The following is a 19,354-nucleotide window of genomic DNA, read 5'->3' as shown; positions in this document are numbered from 1 at the left end:
TTGAGGGGATGATAGTACAAGTGCTGAGCTGTGGTCAATGAAGAGCATCCTGATGTATGCATCTTCACTGTCCAGATATTGAGTGAATGACCATTAAAATGGCATCTGCTGTGGACCTGTTGAGACAGTAAGCAAATTGGAATGGATCCCAGTCAGTTCTGAGACAGGATGTGATATGTTCATCATCTCTCAAAAAACTTCATCATAGTGGATGTAATTGCATCTGGACGATAGTTATTTCATCACATCCATACTCTTAGTACGGCCCAGTCAATATTGGGGAATTTAAAATCCCACACTTATACAACCCGATTATACTTACAACAAGAACTACGGTATTTTATCTACACACCTGCTGTTCAGATTCCTGCTGACTATTTGATGGTCTATGATACAGTCCCCCTAGAGTGACACTCCCATTCTTGTTTCACAGTTGTACTCATATGACTTCACTGGATGATCCCCCATAAATCTCATCTGATACATGCACCCCTATTGGAAAGGCTGCACCCTCTCCTTGTAACCTTTACCTCAGTCACACCTACAGCATCCCTGTCCTGAAAAATTGAGCTACCAGTCCTACTGTTCTCTTAGCTATGTTTCTGTTATGGTTGTAACATTTTAATTCTCAGAGCCAATCTACACTCTGAGTTCCCCTGCCTTACCCGTAAACATCAAGCATTGAAATAAATGCAATTTAAATGAGCAATCCTTTCCCTGCCTGAATACCAGTCTTGCTTTATCCCATGAGTTGCTCTTGCTCAGAGTCCCAACCCCTGCCAATCCAGTTTAAACCCTGTCATGTAGTGGTAGCAAATCGGTACAATACTTATAGTAACACTTCAACTTTACGATCATTTGGAATGTTCAATACTCTAATTTACTATTACTTTGCAACCTGTTAACTGGCTGTAAAGTTACTTGGTGTAGAAGAATACAACTAATTTCACTTATTTTGTAGGTTGCTATTGAAATTCAAGCAACGTGTTCAACTTTCAGGTACTCATTTAATTGATCATAAAAATGATTTTAAGCCAAGTTCCAAAAATAATTCTACAAGTTCTTACTTGAATCTTTTACTCCCTCACATATCTTTTACAATCTGTTGAGCTCCCACTTTTATTGGCAATTTAATTAAGTTTGAGCCGAGACTAGCTCATGATTACAACCCAATCCCCAATGGATTTTATTGAATTTTACTCCACAGTATGTGCATGGGATGACATATTATACTGTTAGCATACAAACTTGTTGTAATTTAATAAAATTAATTAAGGTACTTCAACTTAAATTATTTGGTAATTTAATTTTATTATATGAAATGGACACTCATGCAAATTCATTCAAGTTTAATTTTATTCAGTCTCAAACTGTTGCATAGCAACAGAACTCTACTTGAAGCTAAAATTCTGAGATACTTATGTACATTGCTTCGACATGAGTTTTCAAGTGAGGGTGTGGATGGGAACAGTGCAGTTAGCCAAAAAGAGCAAACTTCTTTAGTGTCCAAGTTGACTGAGTGAAACATGAGAACATTGGATAACCTAGACACTCAACAACAATTTTTTTAGTGCAGATATGCCCAGCAAATTTCCCATCAGCAAATTTCATTAAAACCATAAGACATAGGAACAGAATTAGGGCATTCAACCCATCGAGTCTGCTCCACCATTCAATCATGGTTGATTTATTTTATCTCTCAACCCCATTCTCCTGCCTTTTTCCCATGTCAAGAATCTATCAAGCTCTATTTTAAATATAACCAGCAACATGGCCACCAAAACTGTCCGTGAATTTCCAGCTCACTATATAGCATGAAAATTAGCAGACTCAACACTAACCCCTGAGGAACACTTCAAGTCATCGGCAGCCAAGCAGGAAAGGTCCCCTTTATTCCCACTCTTTGCCTCCTGCCAGTCAGCCATTCTTCTATCCATGCTAGTACCTTTTCTGTAATACCATGGGCTCTTACCTTGTTCAGTAGATTCATGAGTGGTACCTTGTCAAAGGCTTTCTCAAAATCCAAGTGTAAAATATCGACTGAGTCTCCTTTGCTGCCAATGGTGAAGCTATTAAGCTCTGAATCATATACAGATCCAAATTTGACAGACCACAGAGAACTTGGATCTTTGTCTCATGGCCTGTCAAAGCCCTTTTGAATGATTATGCTGCACCAGGAAAGCTTGCTCTTATTTGTACTTGTGAAGTCAGGCTGCTGCCCGAGCTTGCTGAACAATTAGAAGTTGAAGGAGCACTTACACCACTGCAAGCTTGTCCACAATCAATGAAAGCATTACTTCACCAAATATAGAAGTTAGCTGATGACTACACGTTCCACAGCTACTTTGTTCTAACTTAATAAGCGAGAATGGTGTTGGCAGGGTATAATAGTGGCAAGGGTTTTGAGTTACCATTACATTTTGATGGTATACCCTGAAATAATGTTCATATGCTAAGCCACAGAAAGTTGTAAGATTAGTCAGCTCCATCTTGGGTTCTAGCCTCCATAGTATCCAAGACACCTTCAAGGAGCGATGTCTCAGAAAGGTGACATCCATTATTAGGGACCCCTATCACCCAGAGCACGCCCTCCTCTCATTGTTACTGTCAGCAAGAAGGTACAGAAGCCTGAAGGCACACACTCAGCGATTCAGGAACAGCTTCTTCCCCTCTGCCGTATGATTCCGAAAAGGTCATTGAACAGATGAACAAAATCTCTTTTTTTTTAATATCCGTTTTGCATTTCTTTAATCTATTTAATATACATATTTTAATTCCTTATTTATTTCTTTTTTTTCGTATATTATCAAATATTGCATTGCACTGCTGCTGTTAGTTAACAAGTTTCATGACACATGCCGATGATAATTAACCTGATTCTGTTTCTGATACATGGATAGAATACATAGAATTGTGGTGGAATTTGTAGCAACACTGTGACTGTGAGACAGTGGTTAGTAGAGTTTAGATGCCTGGCTTCCTGAGCTGAAGGGTTATGTCTATGTGGTGTTTGCACATTCTAGCTGTGACTGTGTGGATTTCCTCTGGGTGCTCCAGTTCCCTCCCACACGCTAAAGACATGATAATTGTTAGGTTAATTCACCCAGTAACTTGCCCCTGGCGTGTAAGCGAGTGGTGGAATCCAGTGGGAGTTTGATGAGAAAGTGCGGAGAGTAGAAAATGGCATAAACGGGGGATTATTGTTTTTTGTCAGTGTGGACTCGATGGTTTGAAAGCCTCTCTATGCAGTGCCTTTCTGTGACATCCTAACGAGCCTTGACATAACATTTGTTCACTAACTGGGATGTGCACCCAGTCACTGGAATGTGCAAAGTGGAGTTCCGTAACATAAGACCCAGTTGAGATTTTGTGATAATTTGGGCAGAGTTACCTCAAAACTATCAGCATAAAATATCGGAGTATTGTCAACAGTTTTTGTCCCCATATATCAGAAAGGATGTTTTGTTATTGTAGAGAGTCCAAAGGAGGTTCACAAGGATGATTCCAGGAATGAAGGGGTTAACTTATGAAAGCAGTTTGACAGCTTTGGGCCTGTACTCACTGGAATTTAGAAGAATGCCTGGGGATCTCATTGAAACCTCCCGAATGTTGAAAGGACTAGACAGGGTGGATGTGGAGTGGATGTTTCCTATGGTGGAGGTATCCAGTACTAGAAGGCATAGCCCCAAAATTGAGGGGTGACCTTTTAGAACAGAGGTAAGGACAATTTTTTTTAGCCAGTGTAGTGAATCTGTGGAGTCCACAAACTGCAGTGAAGGTCAAGTCTGTGGGTATATCTAAGGCAGAAGCTGATAGCTTCCTGATCAGTCAGGGCATCAAAGGATATGATGAGAAGGTAGGTTGTATGGAGTTGAGTGGGATTGGGGATTAGTCATGAAGGAATGATGGAGTAGACTCAATGGGCTGAATGGCCTAATTCTGCCCCTATGTCTTATGGTCTAACATTGTGCAACTTAACAAGAGGCTTGCCCAGAAACGGCAAATATTTCTTACTGGTGTCTTATTGTTGTGGGACCGTGAACACTCCAGCTAGATTTATAAAGGAACTTCGGCCCAATGTCAGATTGTGAGAGCCAGTCATTTAACCCTACTCATACCTCACCACCCCCCCACCCGACTCCTGTCGTTAATATCCCCACACTCTATCCTGCAATGAACCGTTTGGCTTCTTCTCAGTCAACAAATCAACTTTTCCTAATTACCTTGGACCGCCCCATCCCCAGAGTTCACCAGCTGTACATAAAGTCTATGTTTCTTCCATCATTGCTCGTAAAAAGCTGTAAATGTATGATGTTTTAAGCAGTAATGTGCTATACATGTAGAAAAGGCAACCATTTTGCAGGTAGCAATCTTTGGGCCATCGTAAGAAACATACTACAGCTCCCGACTGCTTACTGTGCCTTTGCCTGTCTGCGTTACGCATAATGACTCCTCCATCTGGCCCCAAATGCTTCAGGCACTGACTATGAATCTGAACTAGCTGTCGTGAATAGTGCACTGCAGCAGACAATAAAGATTTCAATTTCCACCACATCACCTTCAAGTTTAAGTTGAAGTTTAATCATCATTCAACCTTACATGAACACTCATGAATACAGTCAAACAAAACAGCATTACTCTAGGGCCAAGGTGCAAAACATTGTACCTACAGTCATAAACAGTACAAGGCACATATAGCACGTATAAGGTAGCAAGCATACAGTATATAAGATACCAGTAAGTTATAGTCACACAAAAAAATATCGTCCGAGACCCTGAGTCCATGAATGTTACAGCAATCTGCAGTCAAACTCAATACGGCTTGTCTTCTGCCGTGGAGGGCAGCACCAACTGCAGCTTAGATGAGGTGCCACACTGCCCAGCGCTTCAGTGTAGGGTACTGTATCCAATGCCTCTCTCCTGGGCAGCTGTAAACAGGCGATGCCTCAGCTTGAGGCCTAGTCCTTGCTACGGTCGAGGCCATGAAGCTCCCCTGCCATCTGCCAATACATCAGTGAATCAGACTTGCAGTGTTGAACGTTGTTGTGATCACAAGAAAAGCAACTAAGACGATCACACGCTGTAAGACTGCACATTACCTTCACCCACCAACTTCTCTGATGTCCTCCTGATGCAGACAGCGGCATAATCCACACCAATTTCCAGCTATTTCAGTTTCCCTGCCAATGAGCAACTTGCTGATAGGGTAGAGAAGCAGTACTTTACGTCCTTAATGTCTAACAGGGTCTTGCAAAAAAGACAATAGCTCCTTTGGTTGGCCCTGTAGAAGCTGTTGGACTAAACATGCTCCCATCTTACCAAAAGGACTACTTGCATGTGAAGTCAGCTTGGCACAATGCTGTTTTGTAATTCAATATATATCTGCCTTCACCCCCTCAGTCTTGATAAAATTACTATTTTAAAGGGTTACAAAAGGCTGTCAAATCCTGAAATTTATCGGAACTGTGCACCTTTCAATGCCTCAATTACTTTGATTTAGACATTTTGGTCAGAGCAACCACGTTAGGTATTGTTCTGACTATTGAGAGTATTTGCTGATTATTAAAGTTTTACTACACTGTATTCCTTATTTCATGATGTTGCTTTATAATGTGAGCAAAGCAGATTGTCCAATTTCTTTATTTATGTGAATAAATAGATTTATTCCCTATTGCTTATTGCATAAACTCTAAGTTTTGATCAGTTATACAGTTACACACAAGTTATTGATCATCCTGTAGGTACATCCAACTCAGTGAAGATGAAAGCTCATTTTCAATCACAGCCCAATCAGTCAGCCAATTATTTAATTGCCTTTTCTATTAAATTGCTTCCACTTCCATTTGGAACATACATACCCAATAAATATTCACTCCACAGATATTGCCATTTAATATTGACTGTGTTTATAATTATTATAGCAGATGGGATATGGAAAATCTATATTTTGGACTTAACTATAATAGCTCTTAAGTTGTTGCATCAGTAATTTCACCAGTGCAACACCCAGCTATTATTACAAGGAACCCGACTACACAGACATGACCCAAACGGAATTCTAAATCTAATGGAACCTAAGCAGTTGAATTGGAATGATGTGTGCAGAATCTGTTCACGCCCTATTCCACTCCTTGCTTTGCTTATATAATGTAGATTTTTTTCTGCATTGTTGTTATTTGAGGCAATACTGCTTATACACAAGATTGAAATGTAAATCGTTTAAGCATTTGTATGCCAAATAGATTAAACCTCAGCACACCATTGAAGACTGAGGTACATCCATGCCATTAGCCTTTCTTCACATGCAGAACCGGTGACTAATGGATACAATGGACTGGGCAGGAGTTACCAGTATCAGGAGACACCATGGTACCTCCCCATTTCATTTAAAGCAGATCACTTTGAAGAGATGTTATCCCAATAACATGCAGTGGATTACACAGGAACTAGACCTCAGTCAATAAAAGCTTGCTTTTCCTATTTTTACTGACTTCATAATGTACATTTTCATCAGACACCACAGACATCTTGCATCCCAGATAAAAGTGAACGTTATTAAAGGATAGAGATTTTTAGCAAGGACATAACTGTACTTCTAACACAGCTCTCCCTCAAACTAATAAAGCAGCTGAATTAGTGTCATACCGGATCTAAACTCTATTTGCCTCATTATATCACAATAATTCCAAAAATGTATATTGGAAAGGAAAAACAATAAAGCAGCACCTATAAAGGGCAGTAAGCATTTTCACATTCCCAAAGAACTGTTAAGAAGACATTTTTGAATGAAATAAAGGCATAGTGAAAGATGTAGAAATCCTGTGTCTGAAAATCCACTAATTGTTATTAATATTTATTATGTTTATTAATATTAATAGTTATCAATCACTAATAATCAGTAATATTAATTATTATTATCTATCTTTTCACTCGCCCTTGGATCACCTGGACAATTTTAATACCTACATCTGACTGCTGTTTATTGACCACAGCGTTCAACAGAGTCGTGCTCTCATTTCTAATCAAAGCTCCAAAACCTGGGCCTCTGTACCTTCCTCTGCAACTAAATCCTTGACTTCTCACTGGGAGACCACAAGCTGGGCAGATTGGAAATAACTTCTTCTGCTCACTGCATCGCCTGAGCCCTGACTCTGACGCTGAGGTTGCTGTGCTGCATTGTCGACTCAGTGCCGGTGAACTGCTTTGAATTTTCCATTTCAGCACACTTGAATAACTGCATTCTGCAAAAGCAGCTTTACCTTTGGTTTTCTATTCCCAAAGCCATTTTTCTAGACTAGCTGATTTAATAAAGCAGTGCAATCACTTTGAAAGCCAACTGCTTTGGACTAACAATAGTTTTTGCAGTCTATGAATCACCTTCTATGAGTGCTTCAGTACTACCACTGCAGCTTCATGGATCAACAATACCACAGGGTTTCCAGGATTACAAAACAGTGTGGAGTCTGTGTTGTAAATTGGACACACAGTCATGTACATTCAAGGAAGAGGTGAGAGATTGTCTCCAGCAAGCAGTGTAAATCTATTTAGAAATGTTTCCCTTGAACTTAGTTTCTGATAATTAACATTGATGGTCCACAAGCTCACAAGCTTTGCCTTCATTAGCAGAGCATTCTGTGGCAATATGGAGACAGTGCAAATTTGGCAGTCCCAAGGATACTGCTGTGTATCACCAGGAAGTGTAAATCATGTATTTTCAGACCCAGTCTGTAAATAACACAGCAGCTGAGAATTAATCAGCATGAACCTATACTAAATATTCTGTGAAAACTAAGTTGTACTATTTTCAGTGTCACTCTGAAAAAAAACCTGAAAATATTCAGTGCATTCTCCTGGAAGAATCTAATCTCACTTCTGTGAATACCACCAAATTAGTAACAGCAGATCCATCTTTATAGAAATATTTCATTCTTTGTCACTATTTCACTCTGTGGTTCTTAAATGACAAATGAGTTGACAGTCCAGCAGATTTTCTTTTCTCTAATCAAGAACGATGTGATTTGCAAACTATTCTTAGCACACTCTGGTATTACATTTCTGTTCAGATTATTTCCATGCAGTTGCTAATTTGCTTACTATTAATATTGCTTTAAATAGCACAGAGAGCATTTTAATGGAAAACAGTGACAATGCCCAAAAAAATATTTTAAAACTATGTTTTAATTTATTGCAGGTGATCGGTGACTCCTGAAATTTGCAACATATTGAATGCAAAATTTGTTGCAGTTAAAGGCTTACTTTGAAGAATAATCCAAGACAGGAACATGGAGTCACACAGTTACAACAGCGTCCCTTCTAACTTGCTGAAAAGTTGGCATTACTCGAAGCGATGGCGTCAAGGTGAGGTTGATGGACTCAAACTGTGCAACACTCAGAGGCCTGCATTGAGTGGCGGGGGGCTGAGAGACCGACTGAAGTGTACAGTGTCCATTACTGGGCAGGGAGAGACCAGGCTGGGTGAAAGCTCCTCAATTGTTATGACCCCAGGAGGCCACATGAGTGGTAACGGTCCTAATGGCTTTAAGGAATGAAACAGAACACTGCTTAATGCATTGACAGTCTTGTATAGAATCTTATTATGAATAAAGTTTATTTTGATATAAAAATTAGTACTTGTTTCAGTAAATAGATGTCTTTTCAAGAGTAAAATATAACACACATACAATCCTGAATTTGTTAAAACACATGCTGTGCCAGTTTACACAAAGTACACTGCAGATGCTGTGGTCAAATCAACACGTACAAACAAGCTGGAGGAACTCAGCAGGTCGGGCAGCATCCGTGGAAATGAGCAGTCAGCGTTTCGGGCCGAGACCCTGAGACCGGAGTCCTGACAAAGAGTCTCAGCCCGAAACGTTGAATGCTCGTTTGCATGGATGCTGCCCGACCTGCTGAGTTCCTCCAGCTTGTTTGTACGTGCTGTGCCAGTTTGAATGGCCTCACAGGAACTAGGATGTGATATGCCCAAGGAAATTAAGGCTCACGTGTGCAGGTGGGCTCTAGAAAAGTACAGCAAGTTTGTCAGTCTTGATGCATCCCTACAAGCTCTTTTTGCTCTCTTTCTCCCGTCCTGCTCCCCCCTGTGTTGAGCCATGACAGCTGCCTGTCGCATGCACAGTTTAATTTCCTGTAGCACAAAGCACGTAAGCAACCTCAGTATGCGCATTTACAATCTGCAGGATTCAAATGAGGCCCAGGTTTCAAAATTGTGGTTGTTTCTTTATAACAGAAGCAGCCAGCCGAACAATGCACTGCATGGGTTAACTGTTAAAAATATGTTTACAAGCTCTTAATTCAATTACAAATTTTAACTAAATCAGGTGTGTGTGGGGGGGGGGGAAGAATAATTTTCCTTTCTAAAAAAAAATTGCAGACTTTTTCATTCTGCTAATGCCTTTTTAGGACTATAAGTAACTAAGCTCTTAACCTCTTTCTATTACCCTCTTCAAAAAAATGAGGATCATGATTATATTGTTACCTGGATATAATACTGGGCCCTGTCAACAGTTTCCAATATACAAAACCAAGCAATTTGGAGGATCAGCTACGAACTTGGAGTTATAGAGCCACACCCAAACAGCATTTTGGAAAATGCAAATTCAAAGTACATTTTGTTTTCAAAGTATTTACAAATTATACAGCCATGAAATTCATTTGCCTGCAGGCAGCCACAAAAGAAGAAACCCAAAGAACCCTATTTTAAAACGACCAACACCCAATGTGCAGCAAGAGAGAGAAAAAGCACAAATCCTGCAAACAGTAAAAGTAAGCAACGGCATTCAGAACAAAACTGAGTCCACAGCCACGAAGACCAGAGAAAGCAAAGCAGGCCCATAACCTCAGTCTCAGTTCATCACACAGCAGGGCAAATCACCACCAAGCCCACAGACACAAAGCCTCAGAACCTCAGCACCGTGGAGAGCAGAATAAACAGAGGGGAGCTTTGAGCAGAACTAGACCCGGCCTTCGCTTCCCATCCCTTTACAGTCCATCTGGGCCAGCGTTTAAATTGTCTGAACACCAGGCCATCCCTCGCACTAGGACCTGGACCCCGCCGCAGCAATACACTCTGGGCCTGGATCCTGCCACCATGACCTTTCCAAGTTGGCCTGGGGCTTAGATCAATCCAGCTTCATTCTCACTTTAGGTGGAGAGGCGCCAAAACAACTCCGCTCCTGCCTCACCTTTTGCTCACCCTCATTGTTTGCAGGGATAGTTTACCACAACTTACCACAGAAAATGTGTTATTAATGAGGTATTTAGTTGCATTTATTGCTTTATGAACCATCAGTAAGCTCTCGGCCATCTTAAGTAGCGCCATTTTAATGAGATAGGTCAAGTCCAGGCAGTCTGAAATTTTTTTGATCGTCTTAGGCTCAGTTGGACCCTCAATTTCATAGTTAAACTACAGTTAAAATCTGCCCCAGAACGTAAAAAATGATGCATTGCAATCTTCTGTCATGAGTGTTTACTTCATTTTGGGTGCTTTACCACACTAATTTAAGCAGATGTAAAAAATATCCAGTATTGCATAATTTAAAATTCAATTTCTTCCTAATGGATAGTCAGCTTCATGTTACTGTAAGGAGATGTCAGCACTTCTCATATTTTTATTTTAAGGAGAATAATGTCAATAAATTCTGTGGTTCAAAATCAGCATCAAGCACTTTCAAACTCATATTCCTTTCATGTTTAAAAATCTACTGATCCCACCTTTGAAGAACCCAAAAGATTTAAAATGCAAAGCACTAGGTAATCTATCCTATCTCATTCTTAAAGGTTCAGCACCTTATCACATCTAATTGGAAGAAACATTTCCTTTCAATTGATACGCATTGAATTTAATCTGTAAACTCATGGCCCAGGATATCCCTTTACATGACCAATACCATCAGGCAATTCAGCAAAAGTCATGAAGAAGTACCAGGTACACCCAAAACATATCTAAGGATGGGAAGTTAACCTGGCTGCAAGCTATGACTGTCAAACAGTGGAAGTAGTGAGCTACATCAATCACACAACCAACAGATTAGAATGAGCTCCATAGACCTTTCACATCCAGCCCTTAAAGAGGCAATTATTCCCATTTTGAGAGGGCAAATCACAAGGATATACCATTGGTCACCAACATCAGTGAGAACTTTCAAATGGATCATTTGTATCACCTTGCTTCTCAAATCTTAAGCAGACAGTCTTCCTTAAGAAATCTGGCATGTTCCCGTCGACCCTCATCAATTTTTTTGATGCACCGTGGAACACATCCTATCCGGATGAATCATGGCCTGATATGGCAGCTGCTCTGCCCAAGGAACTGTAGGGAACTGTGGACACAGATTGGCACAGCACAGAAAGCAGCATCCCCTCCACAGACTCTGTCTTCACTTCTCGCTGCTTCTATAATGCAGCTAGCATAACCAAAGATCTCAGGCACAACGGAGAATCTCTCTTCTCCCCACTCTTAGCGTGTACAAAATACAAAAGCCTGAAACCACACACCACGAGGCTCAAGGACAGCTTCCATCTTGCTGTTGTAAGACTACTGAATTTTTCTTTAGTACAATAGGATAGACTCTTAACCTGACATTTACCTTGTTGTGAGCCTGCACATTACCATCTGCCTGGTGTACTTCATTCTTCACTGTTATTATTTCATCTTTTACTACCTCAATACACTGTTGCAATGAGTTGATTTGTATGGATGGTATGCAAGACAAGCTTTCTTTGTACCTCAGTGCATGTGACAATAATAAACAAACCTACTCATTTGATTCATTCCAGTGAATGCTGCGAACACAGCAAAGACAATGACCTGGACAAGGTCCCACCCATAGTGCTGAGGGATTATGCTCCATTCCCCACCTTCAGGTAGCAACAAAGGAGGAAATTCTTTTACCGTTTCTTGTCCTCAAAACCCAGGATAATTCCAATCCTGATGATATCACCTCATCATTTCACCCTCAGTCAACAAAGTAATAGAGCTGATGACTAGTGACACTAACACCCAAATACCTGGTTCAAGGTAAGATGGTACCAATTGTTGTAGATCACTCAACTTATCCTCAGAGCTTTACTGGAGGAGTTAGTTATTCAGTGTCCTGCACCCTGCATCATTAAGGTATTTTCTTCCATTGCAAGCTTAGAAGCAGTGATGTCCATTGAGGATTGCAGTGTTCAGTTCCATTCATAATACTTCAGATAATGAATATTCCATGCCTGCAAGCCGCAAGACATGGACAACATTCAGACACAACATGCCACATATGCCACATTTTCAAACGCGGGAAATCTAATTATCAACCTGAAAATCAATGGCAGTACTCCAACGTGTATACTTTGGAATCACATTGATCAGAATCTTAAGGAAATATGCAATACAAAAACTTATTTCACTCAGCAGGATGAAAGCTGGAAACTCCATGGTGAGTAATATACTCTCAATTCCCTACAGACTTTTCACCATTTACCAAGCGCATGTCAGGAGTGTACTGGACTATTTTCCCTTGATTGGCTGAATGCAACTTCAATACCCATGCTCCCACCTCCAACAATTAATTGCATTCTCCTATACAACATCCCTCTAACTACTGGGTCCCAAATTTCCAATCCACTCCCTCAACCCCAGGCTCTTTGCCTCATAAATCTTGACTCCGGCCTCTAAAATGGAGATCAGTTTTCTTTGTTTCTACAGAGCACAAGAAGTTAGGCCTCAAATGTACGAGAGCTGTTCAGCTCTGCAAGTTTCCTGGATCCTCGGATGTAGTTCTATTTTCAGCAGTGGGCTCTCAAACAATACAATTCTGGATTTCCCCATGAACAGACCGAGTAACCTCAAAATTATACTGTAGAGTCATAGCTTTTTACTGCAGTTTAGCCGTTTTCTAATGGTATTTCACTTTATGCTTTTTTTAGAAAAAGAAACGAAGAACATTTACTGGGATTGGGTGATGAATCCACGTGATATCCTGTTCTGTGGTTTCTGTATTGTAGGAAAAATCAAGTCCAGATGCCTGATCTACTTAAGCTTTCTGTCTTGTCGATGGCTGTTCTGAGCTTAGTTACAAGATATGAAGATTTGCAGATGTGCTCAGCAACCGAAAAAATATGCTTTGCTTTCTTTCTTTCTGTCTCACATCCCTTTGATGCTGGCTAATAAAAGTAGAAACAATACTAAAATTGACCTCCCATTTTACCTTATCCTCTGCGTTTGATAACTTGGGTCAGAACATCTGTGCCAAGTCTCACAATACAAAGTAAAACTAAGGACCGAGGATGAAAACAAATTTCTTCATTCAAATGATGGTGAAATTTAGAATTATCTACTATAATATTAGTGTTGTCAGTTTTACAAGACCGCCTACAATGCTATTTCACACACACAGAACACTCTATTCAACTATGGCAGTCACTTCACTTTGCCCCTTTTATAGGGCAAAGTAGCCTATGTTAGAAGATGGCACTGAAAGTGGTTGTTCGGGTACTAAACATCATAAGGTCCCTGACTTCAAATACATGTTTCCTTAATCGACCGAAGGCTGTACTAGCACAACAGAGAACTTTATCGTCATATTCTGCAGATCGAAACTTCATTCCTGGCACAAGATGCTTGACAACAGGGACCCCTGCTCTCCCGTATGCTTCTAAGACCAAAGAAAGCACCTTAAGTCACTGGAAACATGTCAGCGTTATCTCCTCAAAATTCTCCAAATTCACATGAAGTTAATTGAACTAATGTCAGTGTCCTCCCCCAGGCCAACAATCATGATCATTCAAGGTAGAAATGAGCATTTGGGATGGCATTATGAATTCAGATGCTGTGCAATGGGAGCATACAGGAGCGCTGCGTCAGCAGCAGACTGAGCACATCGCCTCATAAACTGTCCACCCATCCATCAACCATCATCACCTCATAAACTGTCCACCCATCCCATCAACCATCATCACCTCATAAACTATCCACCCATCCCATCAAACACCATCACCTCATAAACTATCCACCCACCCCATCAACCATCATCACCTCATAAACTGTCCACCCATTCCATCAACCATCATCACCTCATAAACTGTCCACCCATTCCATCAACCATCATCACCTCATAAACTATCCACCCATTCCATCAACCATCATCACCTCATAAACTATCCACCCATTCCATCAACCATCATCACCTCATAAACTATCCACCCATCCCATCAAACACCATCACCTCATAAAGTATCCACCCATTCCATCAACCATCATCACCTCATAAACTGTCCACCCATCCCATCAACCATCATCACCTCATAAACTATCCACCCATCCCATCAACCATCATCACCTCATAAACTGTCCACCCATCCCATCAACCATCATCACCTCATAAACTATCCACCCATCCCATCAAACACCATCACCTCATAAACTATCCACCCATTCCATCAACCATCATCACCTCATAAACTATCCACCCATCCCATCAACCATCATCACCTCATAAACTATCCACCCATCCCATCAACCATCATCACCTCATAAACTGTCCACCCATCCCATCAACCATCATCACCTCATAAACTATCCACCCATCCCATCAAACACCATCACCTCATAAACTATCCACCCATTCCATCAACCATCATTACCTCATAAAGTATCCACCCATTCCATCAACCATCATCACCTCATAAACTATCCACCCATCCCATCAACCATCTCCTCCCCGATTTGTGGAAGTGTCTTTAGTTCACACATTGGTCTCACTGGTCACATTAGAACCCACAAAACCAACATGGAAGCACATCAGCTTTGATCACAAGAGACTGTTTAAAACGAGGAGAAGGAAAGAATAGTATGTACCTTTCTAGTCTCAAAATCTAGGCTGGAGGGCCATATGCCAACCAACAAGGGCTTGGATGAAATGGGGCCCTTCACTAGAACAGGATGGGTGAAGGTATACTTATAGTCTTCCCTTTCAGATACCTCCAATTCTCAAAGGACTGTTTATTCTGCAATACATGCAATTTATTAGCTTCTAATGTTCACCATAACTAAGTTATTTTGCCTTTCTACTGGAAAATTGCAAGAAATTCCATTAAGCTATCAAACATTGGCATCTTCTTTGAGGGAATAATCTCAGCTGTGCAATATTTTCTCTATTGGATTGCAAAGCCATGGACACTACCTCAAGCAACACACACAAAATGCTGGTGGAACGCAGCAGGCCAGGCAGCATCTATAGGGAGAAGCACTGCTGATGTTTCGGGCCGAGACCCGACACCTGTCGAAACATTGACAGTGCTTCTCCCTATAGATGCTGCCCGGCCTGCTGTGTTCCACCAGCATTTTGTGCGTGTTGCTTGAATTTCCAGCATCTGCAGATTTCCTCATGTTTGCTTTTTAAAAACGCTACCTCAATTCTTATATTCTCTTTGTTTTGCACAATTTTAATCTAACTATTTAATATACAACTATATACTTACTAACTCATATATGTCAAACTCAAGGCCCGCGGGCCAAATCCGGCCCGCGGTGGAATTATCTTTGGCCCGCGAGATAATATCTAATTACTATTAAAGCTGGCCCAGTAATCGAAGCGCCTATGGCGTATGATATGGCTAATGCTGAGTTTATTCAGGTACCAGGTTTTCAGGGTTTTTAGTGTTTATTCGGCAGTCTTCTTCATAAGAAACGGAATTTGTAAAGTGAAACACTTTGTAGTTATAGCAGAGACTGAGACACATGAGAGCAGGCTGAAAAAACGGAGGCAACAAAAGCTGCGTTCGCACGCGTCCGACTGATCCGGCCCGCATGAAGCTGCATTTTGCTCAATCCGGCCCGTGACCTAAAATGAGTTTGACACCCCTGTAACTGATTTGCTTATTTTTTTCTTTCTGTATTACCATGTATTGCATTTTACTGAAGCTGCTAAGTTAACAAATTTCACGATATATGCCAGTGATAAAACACTTGATTCTGAATCTGAAAGTCATCTGCTATATCGGCAAGGGAGCATGAAATATTTTACGTAGGAAAATTCAAGGGCCCACTTTCAGTTCAACAGTATTTGTGCTCACACCAGTGGTACTCCAAGAGTCCTCATGCTTTTGCCCACAGCCAGCTTGTTCTGTCTGCTGCCACGTATGTCAGGGTTACCAGCCAGGTCACCAATGCCCAGTTACTACCTCTTAACCATCATACTGGTCTGTTGCCTTCTCTATACCATTTGAGCAGTATATCACCAATGTGTCTGTCTCCACTCAGAAATTAGTAATTTAGTGTTATTCTGTAAATAGTGGCTATTTCATATACCTTTTCCATAGTACTGAATGGATATGGAGGATTTTGGAAAAGCGCATGGGTTTTGTGCCTTTATATTGTCTGATCGAACTAGTGCAGCCATTTGAACATCTACAGCTCTCCATAACTGCTTCGCTAGAGGGTTGAGTTGACAATATGTCAGCAGTACTTCCCTCCACTCTGTTGACATTACTCTTTTTGTTGCCTTTATCCCCAGCAAGCCAACTTGGAAAGAAGCTACTTGGGATAAAATTGCAGAGATGGACAGACATTTTATCGTTGTAAAATGGACAAACCTTGAACTGTCACCATTTTATTTTGCTGAGCATTGCCTTCAAGCTTTCCAAATTCCAAGCTTCTTCTGGAGGGGTAATGAAGCAGTCCATGAACGCAGAATGGACAACATGATAATTATGTGCATCATTCACTCACTCCACCACAAAGCACAGAAACAGCAGTTTGCACCATCTACAGGATATACTGCAGTAACTCACCAAGACTCCTTACCTAATATACTTTCCAAACGATAATCTCTACCGGTTTATAGGTCAAGGGCAGCATAAGTATGGGAACACTATCATCTGGAAGTTACCCTCCAAAGCATACACCATCCTAACCAGGAAATACATTGTCATTCCTTCATTATTGGGTCAAAATCCACTCTAACAGCTTAGCCTGCAAAGCTCAGATCCTTTGAAGGAATCTTAAAAAAAACCTCCCTTGTTTAAGAATATTAATTTACCCAAGCAATATTGACAAGTTGATTATCTTCTGATCAATATGATGTTGCGGATTAGTGGAGATTCACACATAATATTACTTGACTTGCATCATCTATCACGTAGGCATAAGGACTTTAGGTAGGAAGCAAGTCCCATAGCCATAATACCTGCATTACCTCGAGTGTATTTTCTGACAGCTCATGTATCTAGGTAACAAATGGCTCCTGCTTTAAAGCATTAATAGGTCGCAGACTTTCCTTGTGATGGTACGCAAAGTCATTTGTAATTAGGACTCAGGACAATCTTTGCTCTAATTTTCCAAATAGCAATGTGTGCTGGGTAATAGTAAATTGCCAGTATGATCGACACTTTGCTTGGAATAGTAGGCAGCATCAAAATGATAATGTTCTGCCAAAGCTCTCTTTAAGAGTACCTGAATTAAACTGTTTTAGACAGTAACTAAAGCAACAAGTCAGGAAGACTTAAAGTTAGTACAAATAGGAAATATGAAAATGAAAATGAAGCAAGAAAATTATGCTAGCAAAAATGTCAGAACCAGAATTAGATTTGTTGCCACAGACATATGACATGACTAATTTTTTGTTTTGTGGTACAGTGCAATGATAAAAAAAATCTATAAAATACGATTTAAATAAATAGTGTAAAACAAAAGAATAATGAAATAGCATTCATGAAGCATTCAGAAATCTGATGGTGGGGGTGAAATAAACTATTCCTAAATGACTAAGTGTGAGTCTACAGGATGACACTTGATGATAGTAAGAAGAAGGCATGTCCCAGATGCTGAGGGTCCTTAGTATTTTTTAGAGTCATTACCCAAGGTTTTGCACTAACCCATAATAGAATACATAATAAGAATATCACAGGAATCAGGGCTCTAATGTGAATATGCAAATTAATGAATTGAAAGAAACAAATAAAATTAATGGGGCTAAAACTAAACATTATAATCAGCAACATCTTGTTTTACAAAGGAAGAGAAAGACTAGTAATTAATTTAGACTTGAATGATATCAAAGTGGCTGGAGGCAATCCCTGTAATTATCCTTTTAGATTCAGGCTGTACTGTAAGTTTACCACATTTCATTCACTCATGCTGTTATGAAGTAATATTATGAATGGTAGATGAGGGAATTATTCTGCTCAAAGCAGCTATTTCATTCATTAAGACTGAATGGATATATGTCTTAGGTATGGATGTGTGCCTTGTGCCTTAGTTTGACCAAAGTGATACAGTCATTAAAACATTTCCCACTTTCCATCAAAGAAAACTAGCTGCAGTAGGGGGTGGGAATACTTCCCCCCTATTAATATAGACCTGAATTCTGCAGCTTGCCTGATGAAATTTCACCCCAGCTGTTAATCAACCCCTTTGAGAGCAGGAAATGTACCAAAATAAACAATGCATAAATTTACATGTCTAAAGCATATTTCTGCAAGTAACTAAGGCAACCTTAATCAATTCCTCACAGCAGAATGGTATCTCTGAGAACCAAATTACAAAATTGCAAAACAAACAAAAAGACAAATTTACACTTCATAAACCAGCTTCCACTTCCTTATATGTTCTATTAAATAACTGAATTTTATCACTGAGAAAACAATTAGTCAACAGTTTCACTTCCTTATTAGTTTACTTTTGTATAATTGCAAAATTTGCATACGTTATTATGTTACACATGAGAATGGCATTTCATTGGTGTTGTGACATAGCTGTGGGTTCTTTATGAAACAATTCCAATCTTTTACAGTCTTGTATTATCAATCAGTATGCCTTCTTTTCTGTTTAAACATGAGACTACCTTGGAAGTTTTTTCTTAACTGAAGTTAAAGGAATGATTGTGTTCAGTACAAAACCTGCAAAGGTATATAACTCATTGCTGTGTAACCTAAACATGGATATAGTGATATAATGAGTAAAGTCAATTATGAAATATAATCAATCCAAAAATTAATTTTGATTTTGTTCAGCATATCGACACTATTTAATCGTTGCAAAAACTATTATTTTGTCCTCAGCTGAAAACCGATAATCCTTCTTTTAGTCATCTTTTATTTGTGTGTTGTTGTTGTTTACTTCAATATAGCAGCCCTCGTTATCCCAATGTATGCCCAAAAGTGCAAGCACTCAAAAATCCACAGCCAGTGACTTGTCAAAGTTAGTGGCTTACTACAATATTCCATTGAGATAGCACTTCTAATATTGTCAAAACATTGCAAGCTTTATCCAGAAAACACTGGCTGTTCTGGAGAATTTCTTTATCTTGGATACTTGTCATCCATACCACCAAAGACATATCTAAAAAGCCCAGTT

At 40.0% G+C, this 19,354-nt stretch overlaps 1 protein-coding gene across 2 annotated transcripts in view; it reads right to left on the bottom strand.

Moving 5' to 3' along the window:
• Positions 1–19,354, bottom strand: part of syk (spleen tyrosine kinase) — a 127,797-nt gene that overhangs the window by 85,999 nt on the left and 22,444 nt on the right. The gene's annotated exons all lie outside the window — the stretch shown is intronic.

Source organism: Hemitrygon akajei, chromosome 2 (genome assembly GCF_048418815.1).
Source record: "Hemitrygon akajei chromosome 2, sHemAka1.3, whole genome shotgun sequence".
Lineage (NCBI taxonomy): Eukaryota > Metazoa > Chordata > Chondrichthyes > Myliobatiformes > Dasyatidae > Hemitrygon > Hemitrygon akajei.
The sequence above is the reverse complement of the archived record's forward strand: the minus strand, read 5'-3'. Positions and strand labels throughout refer to the sequence as shown.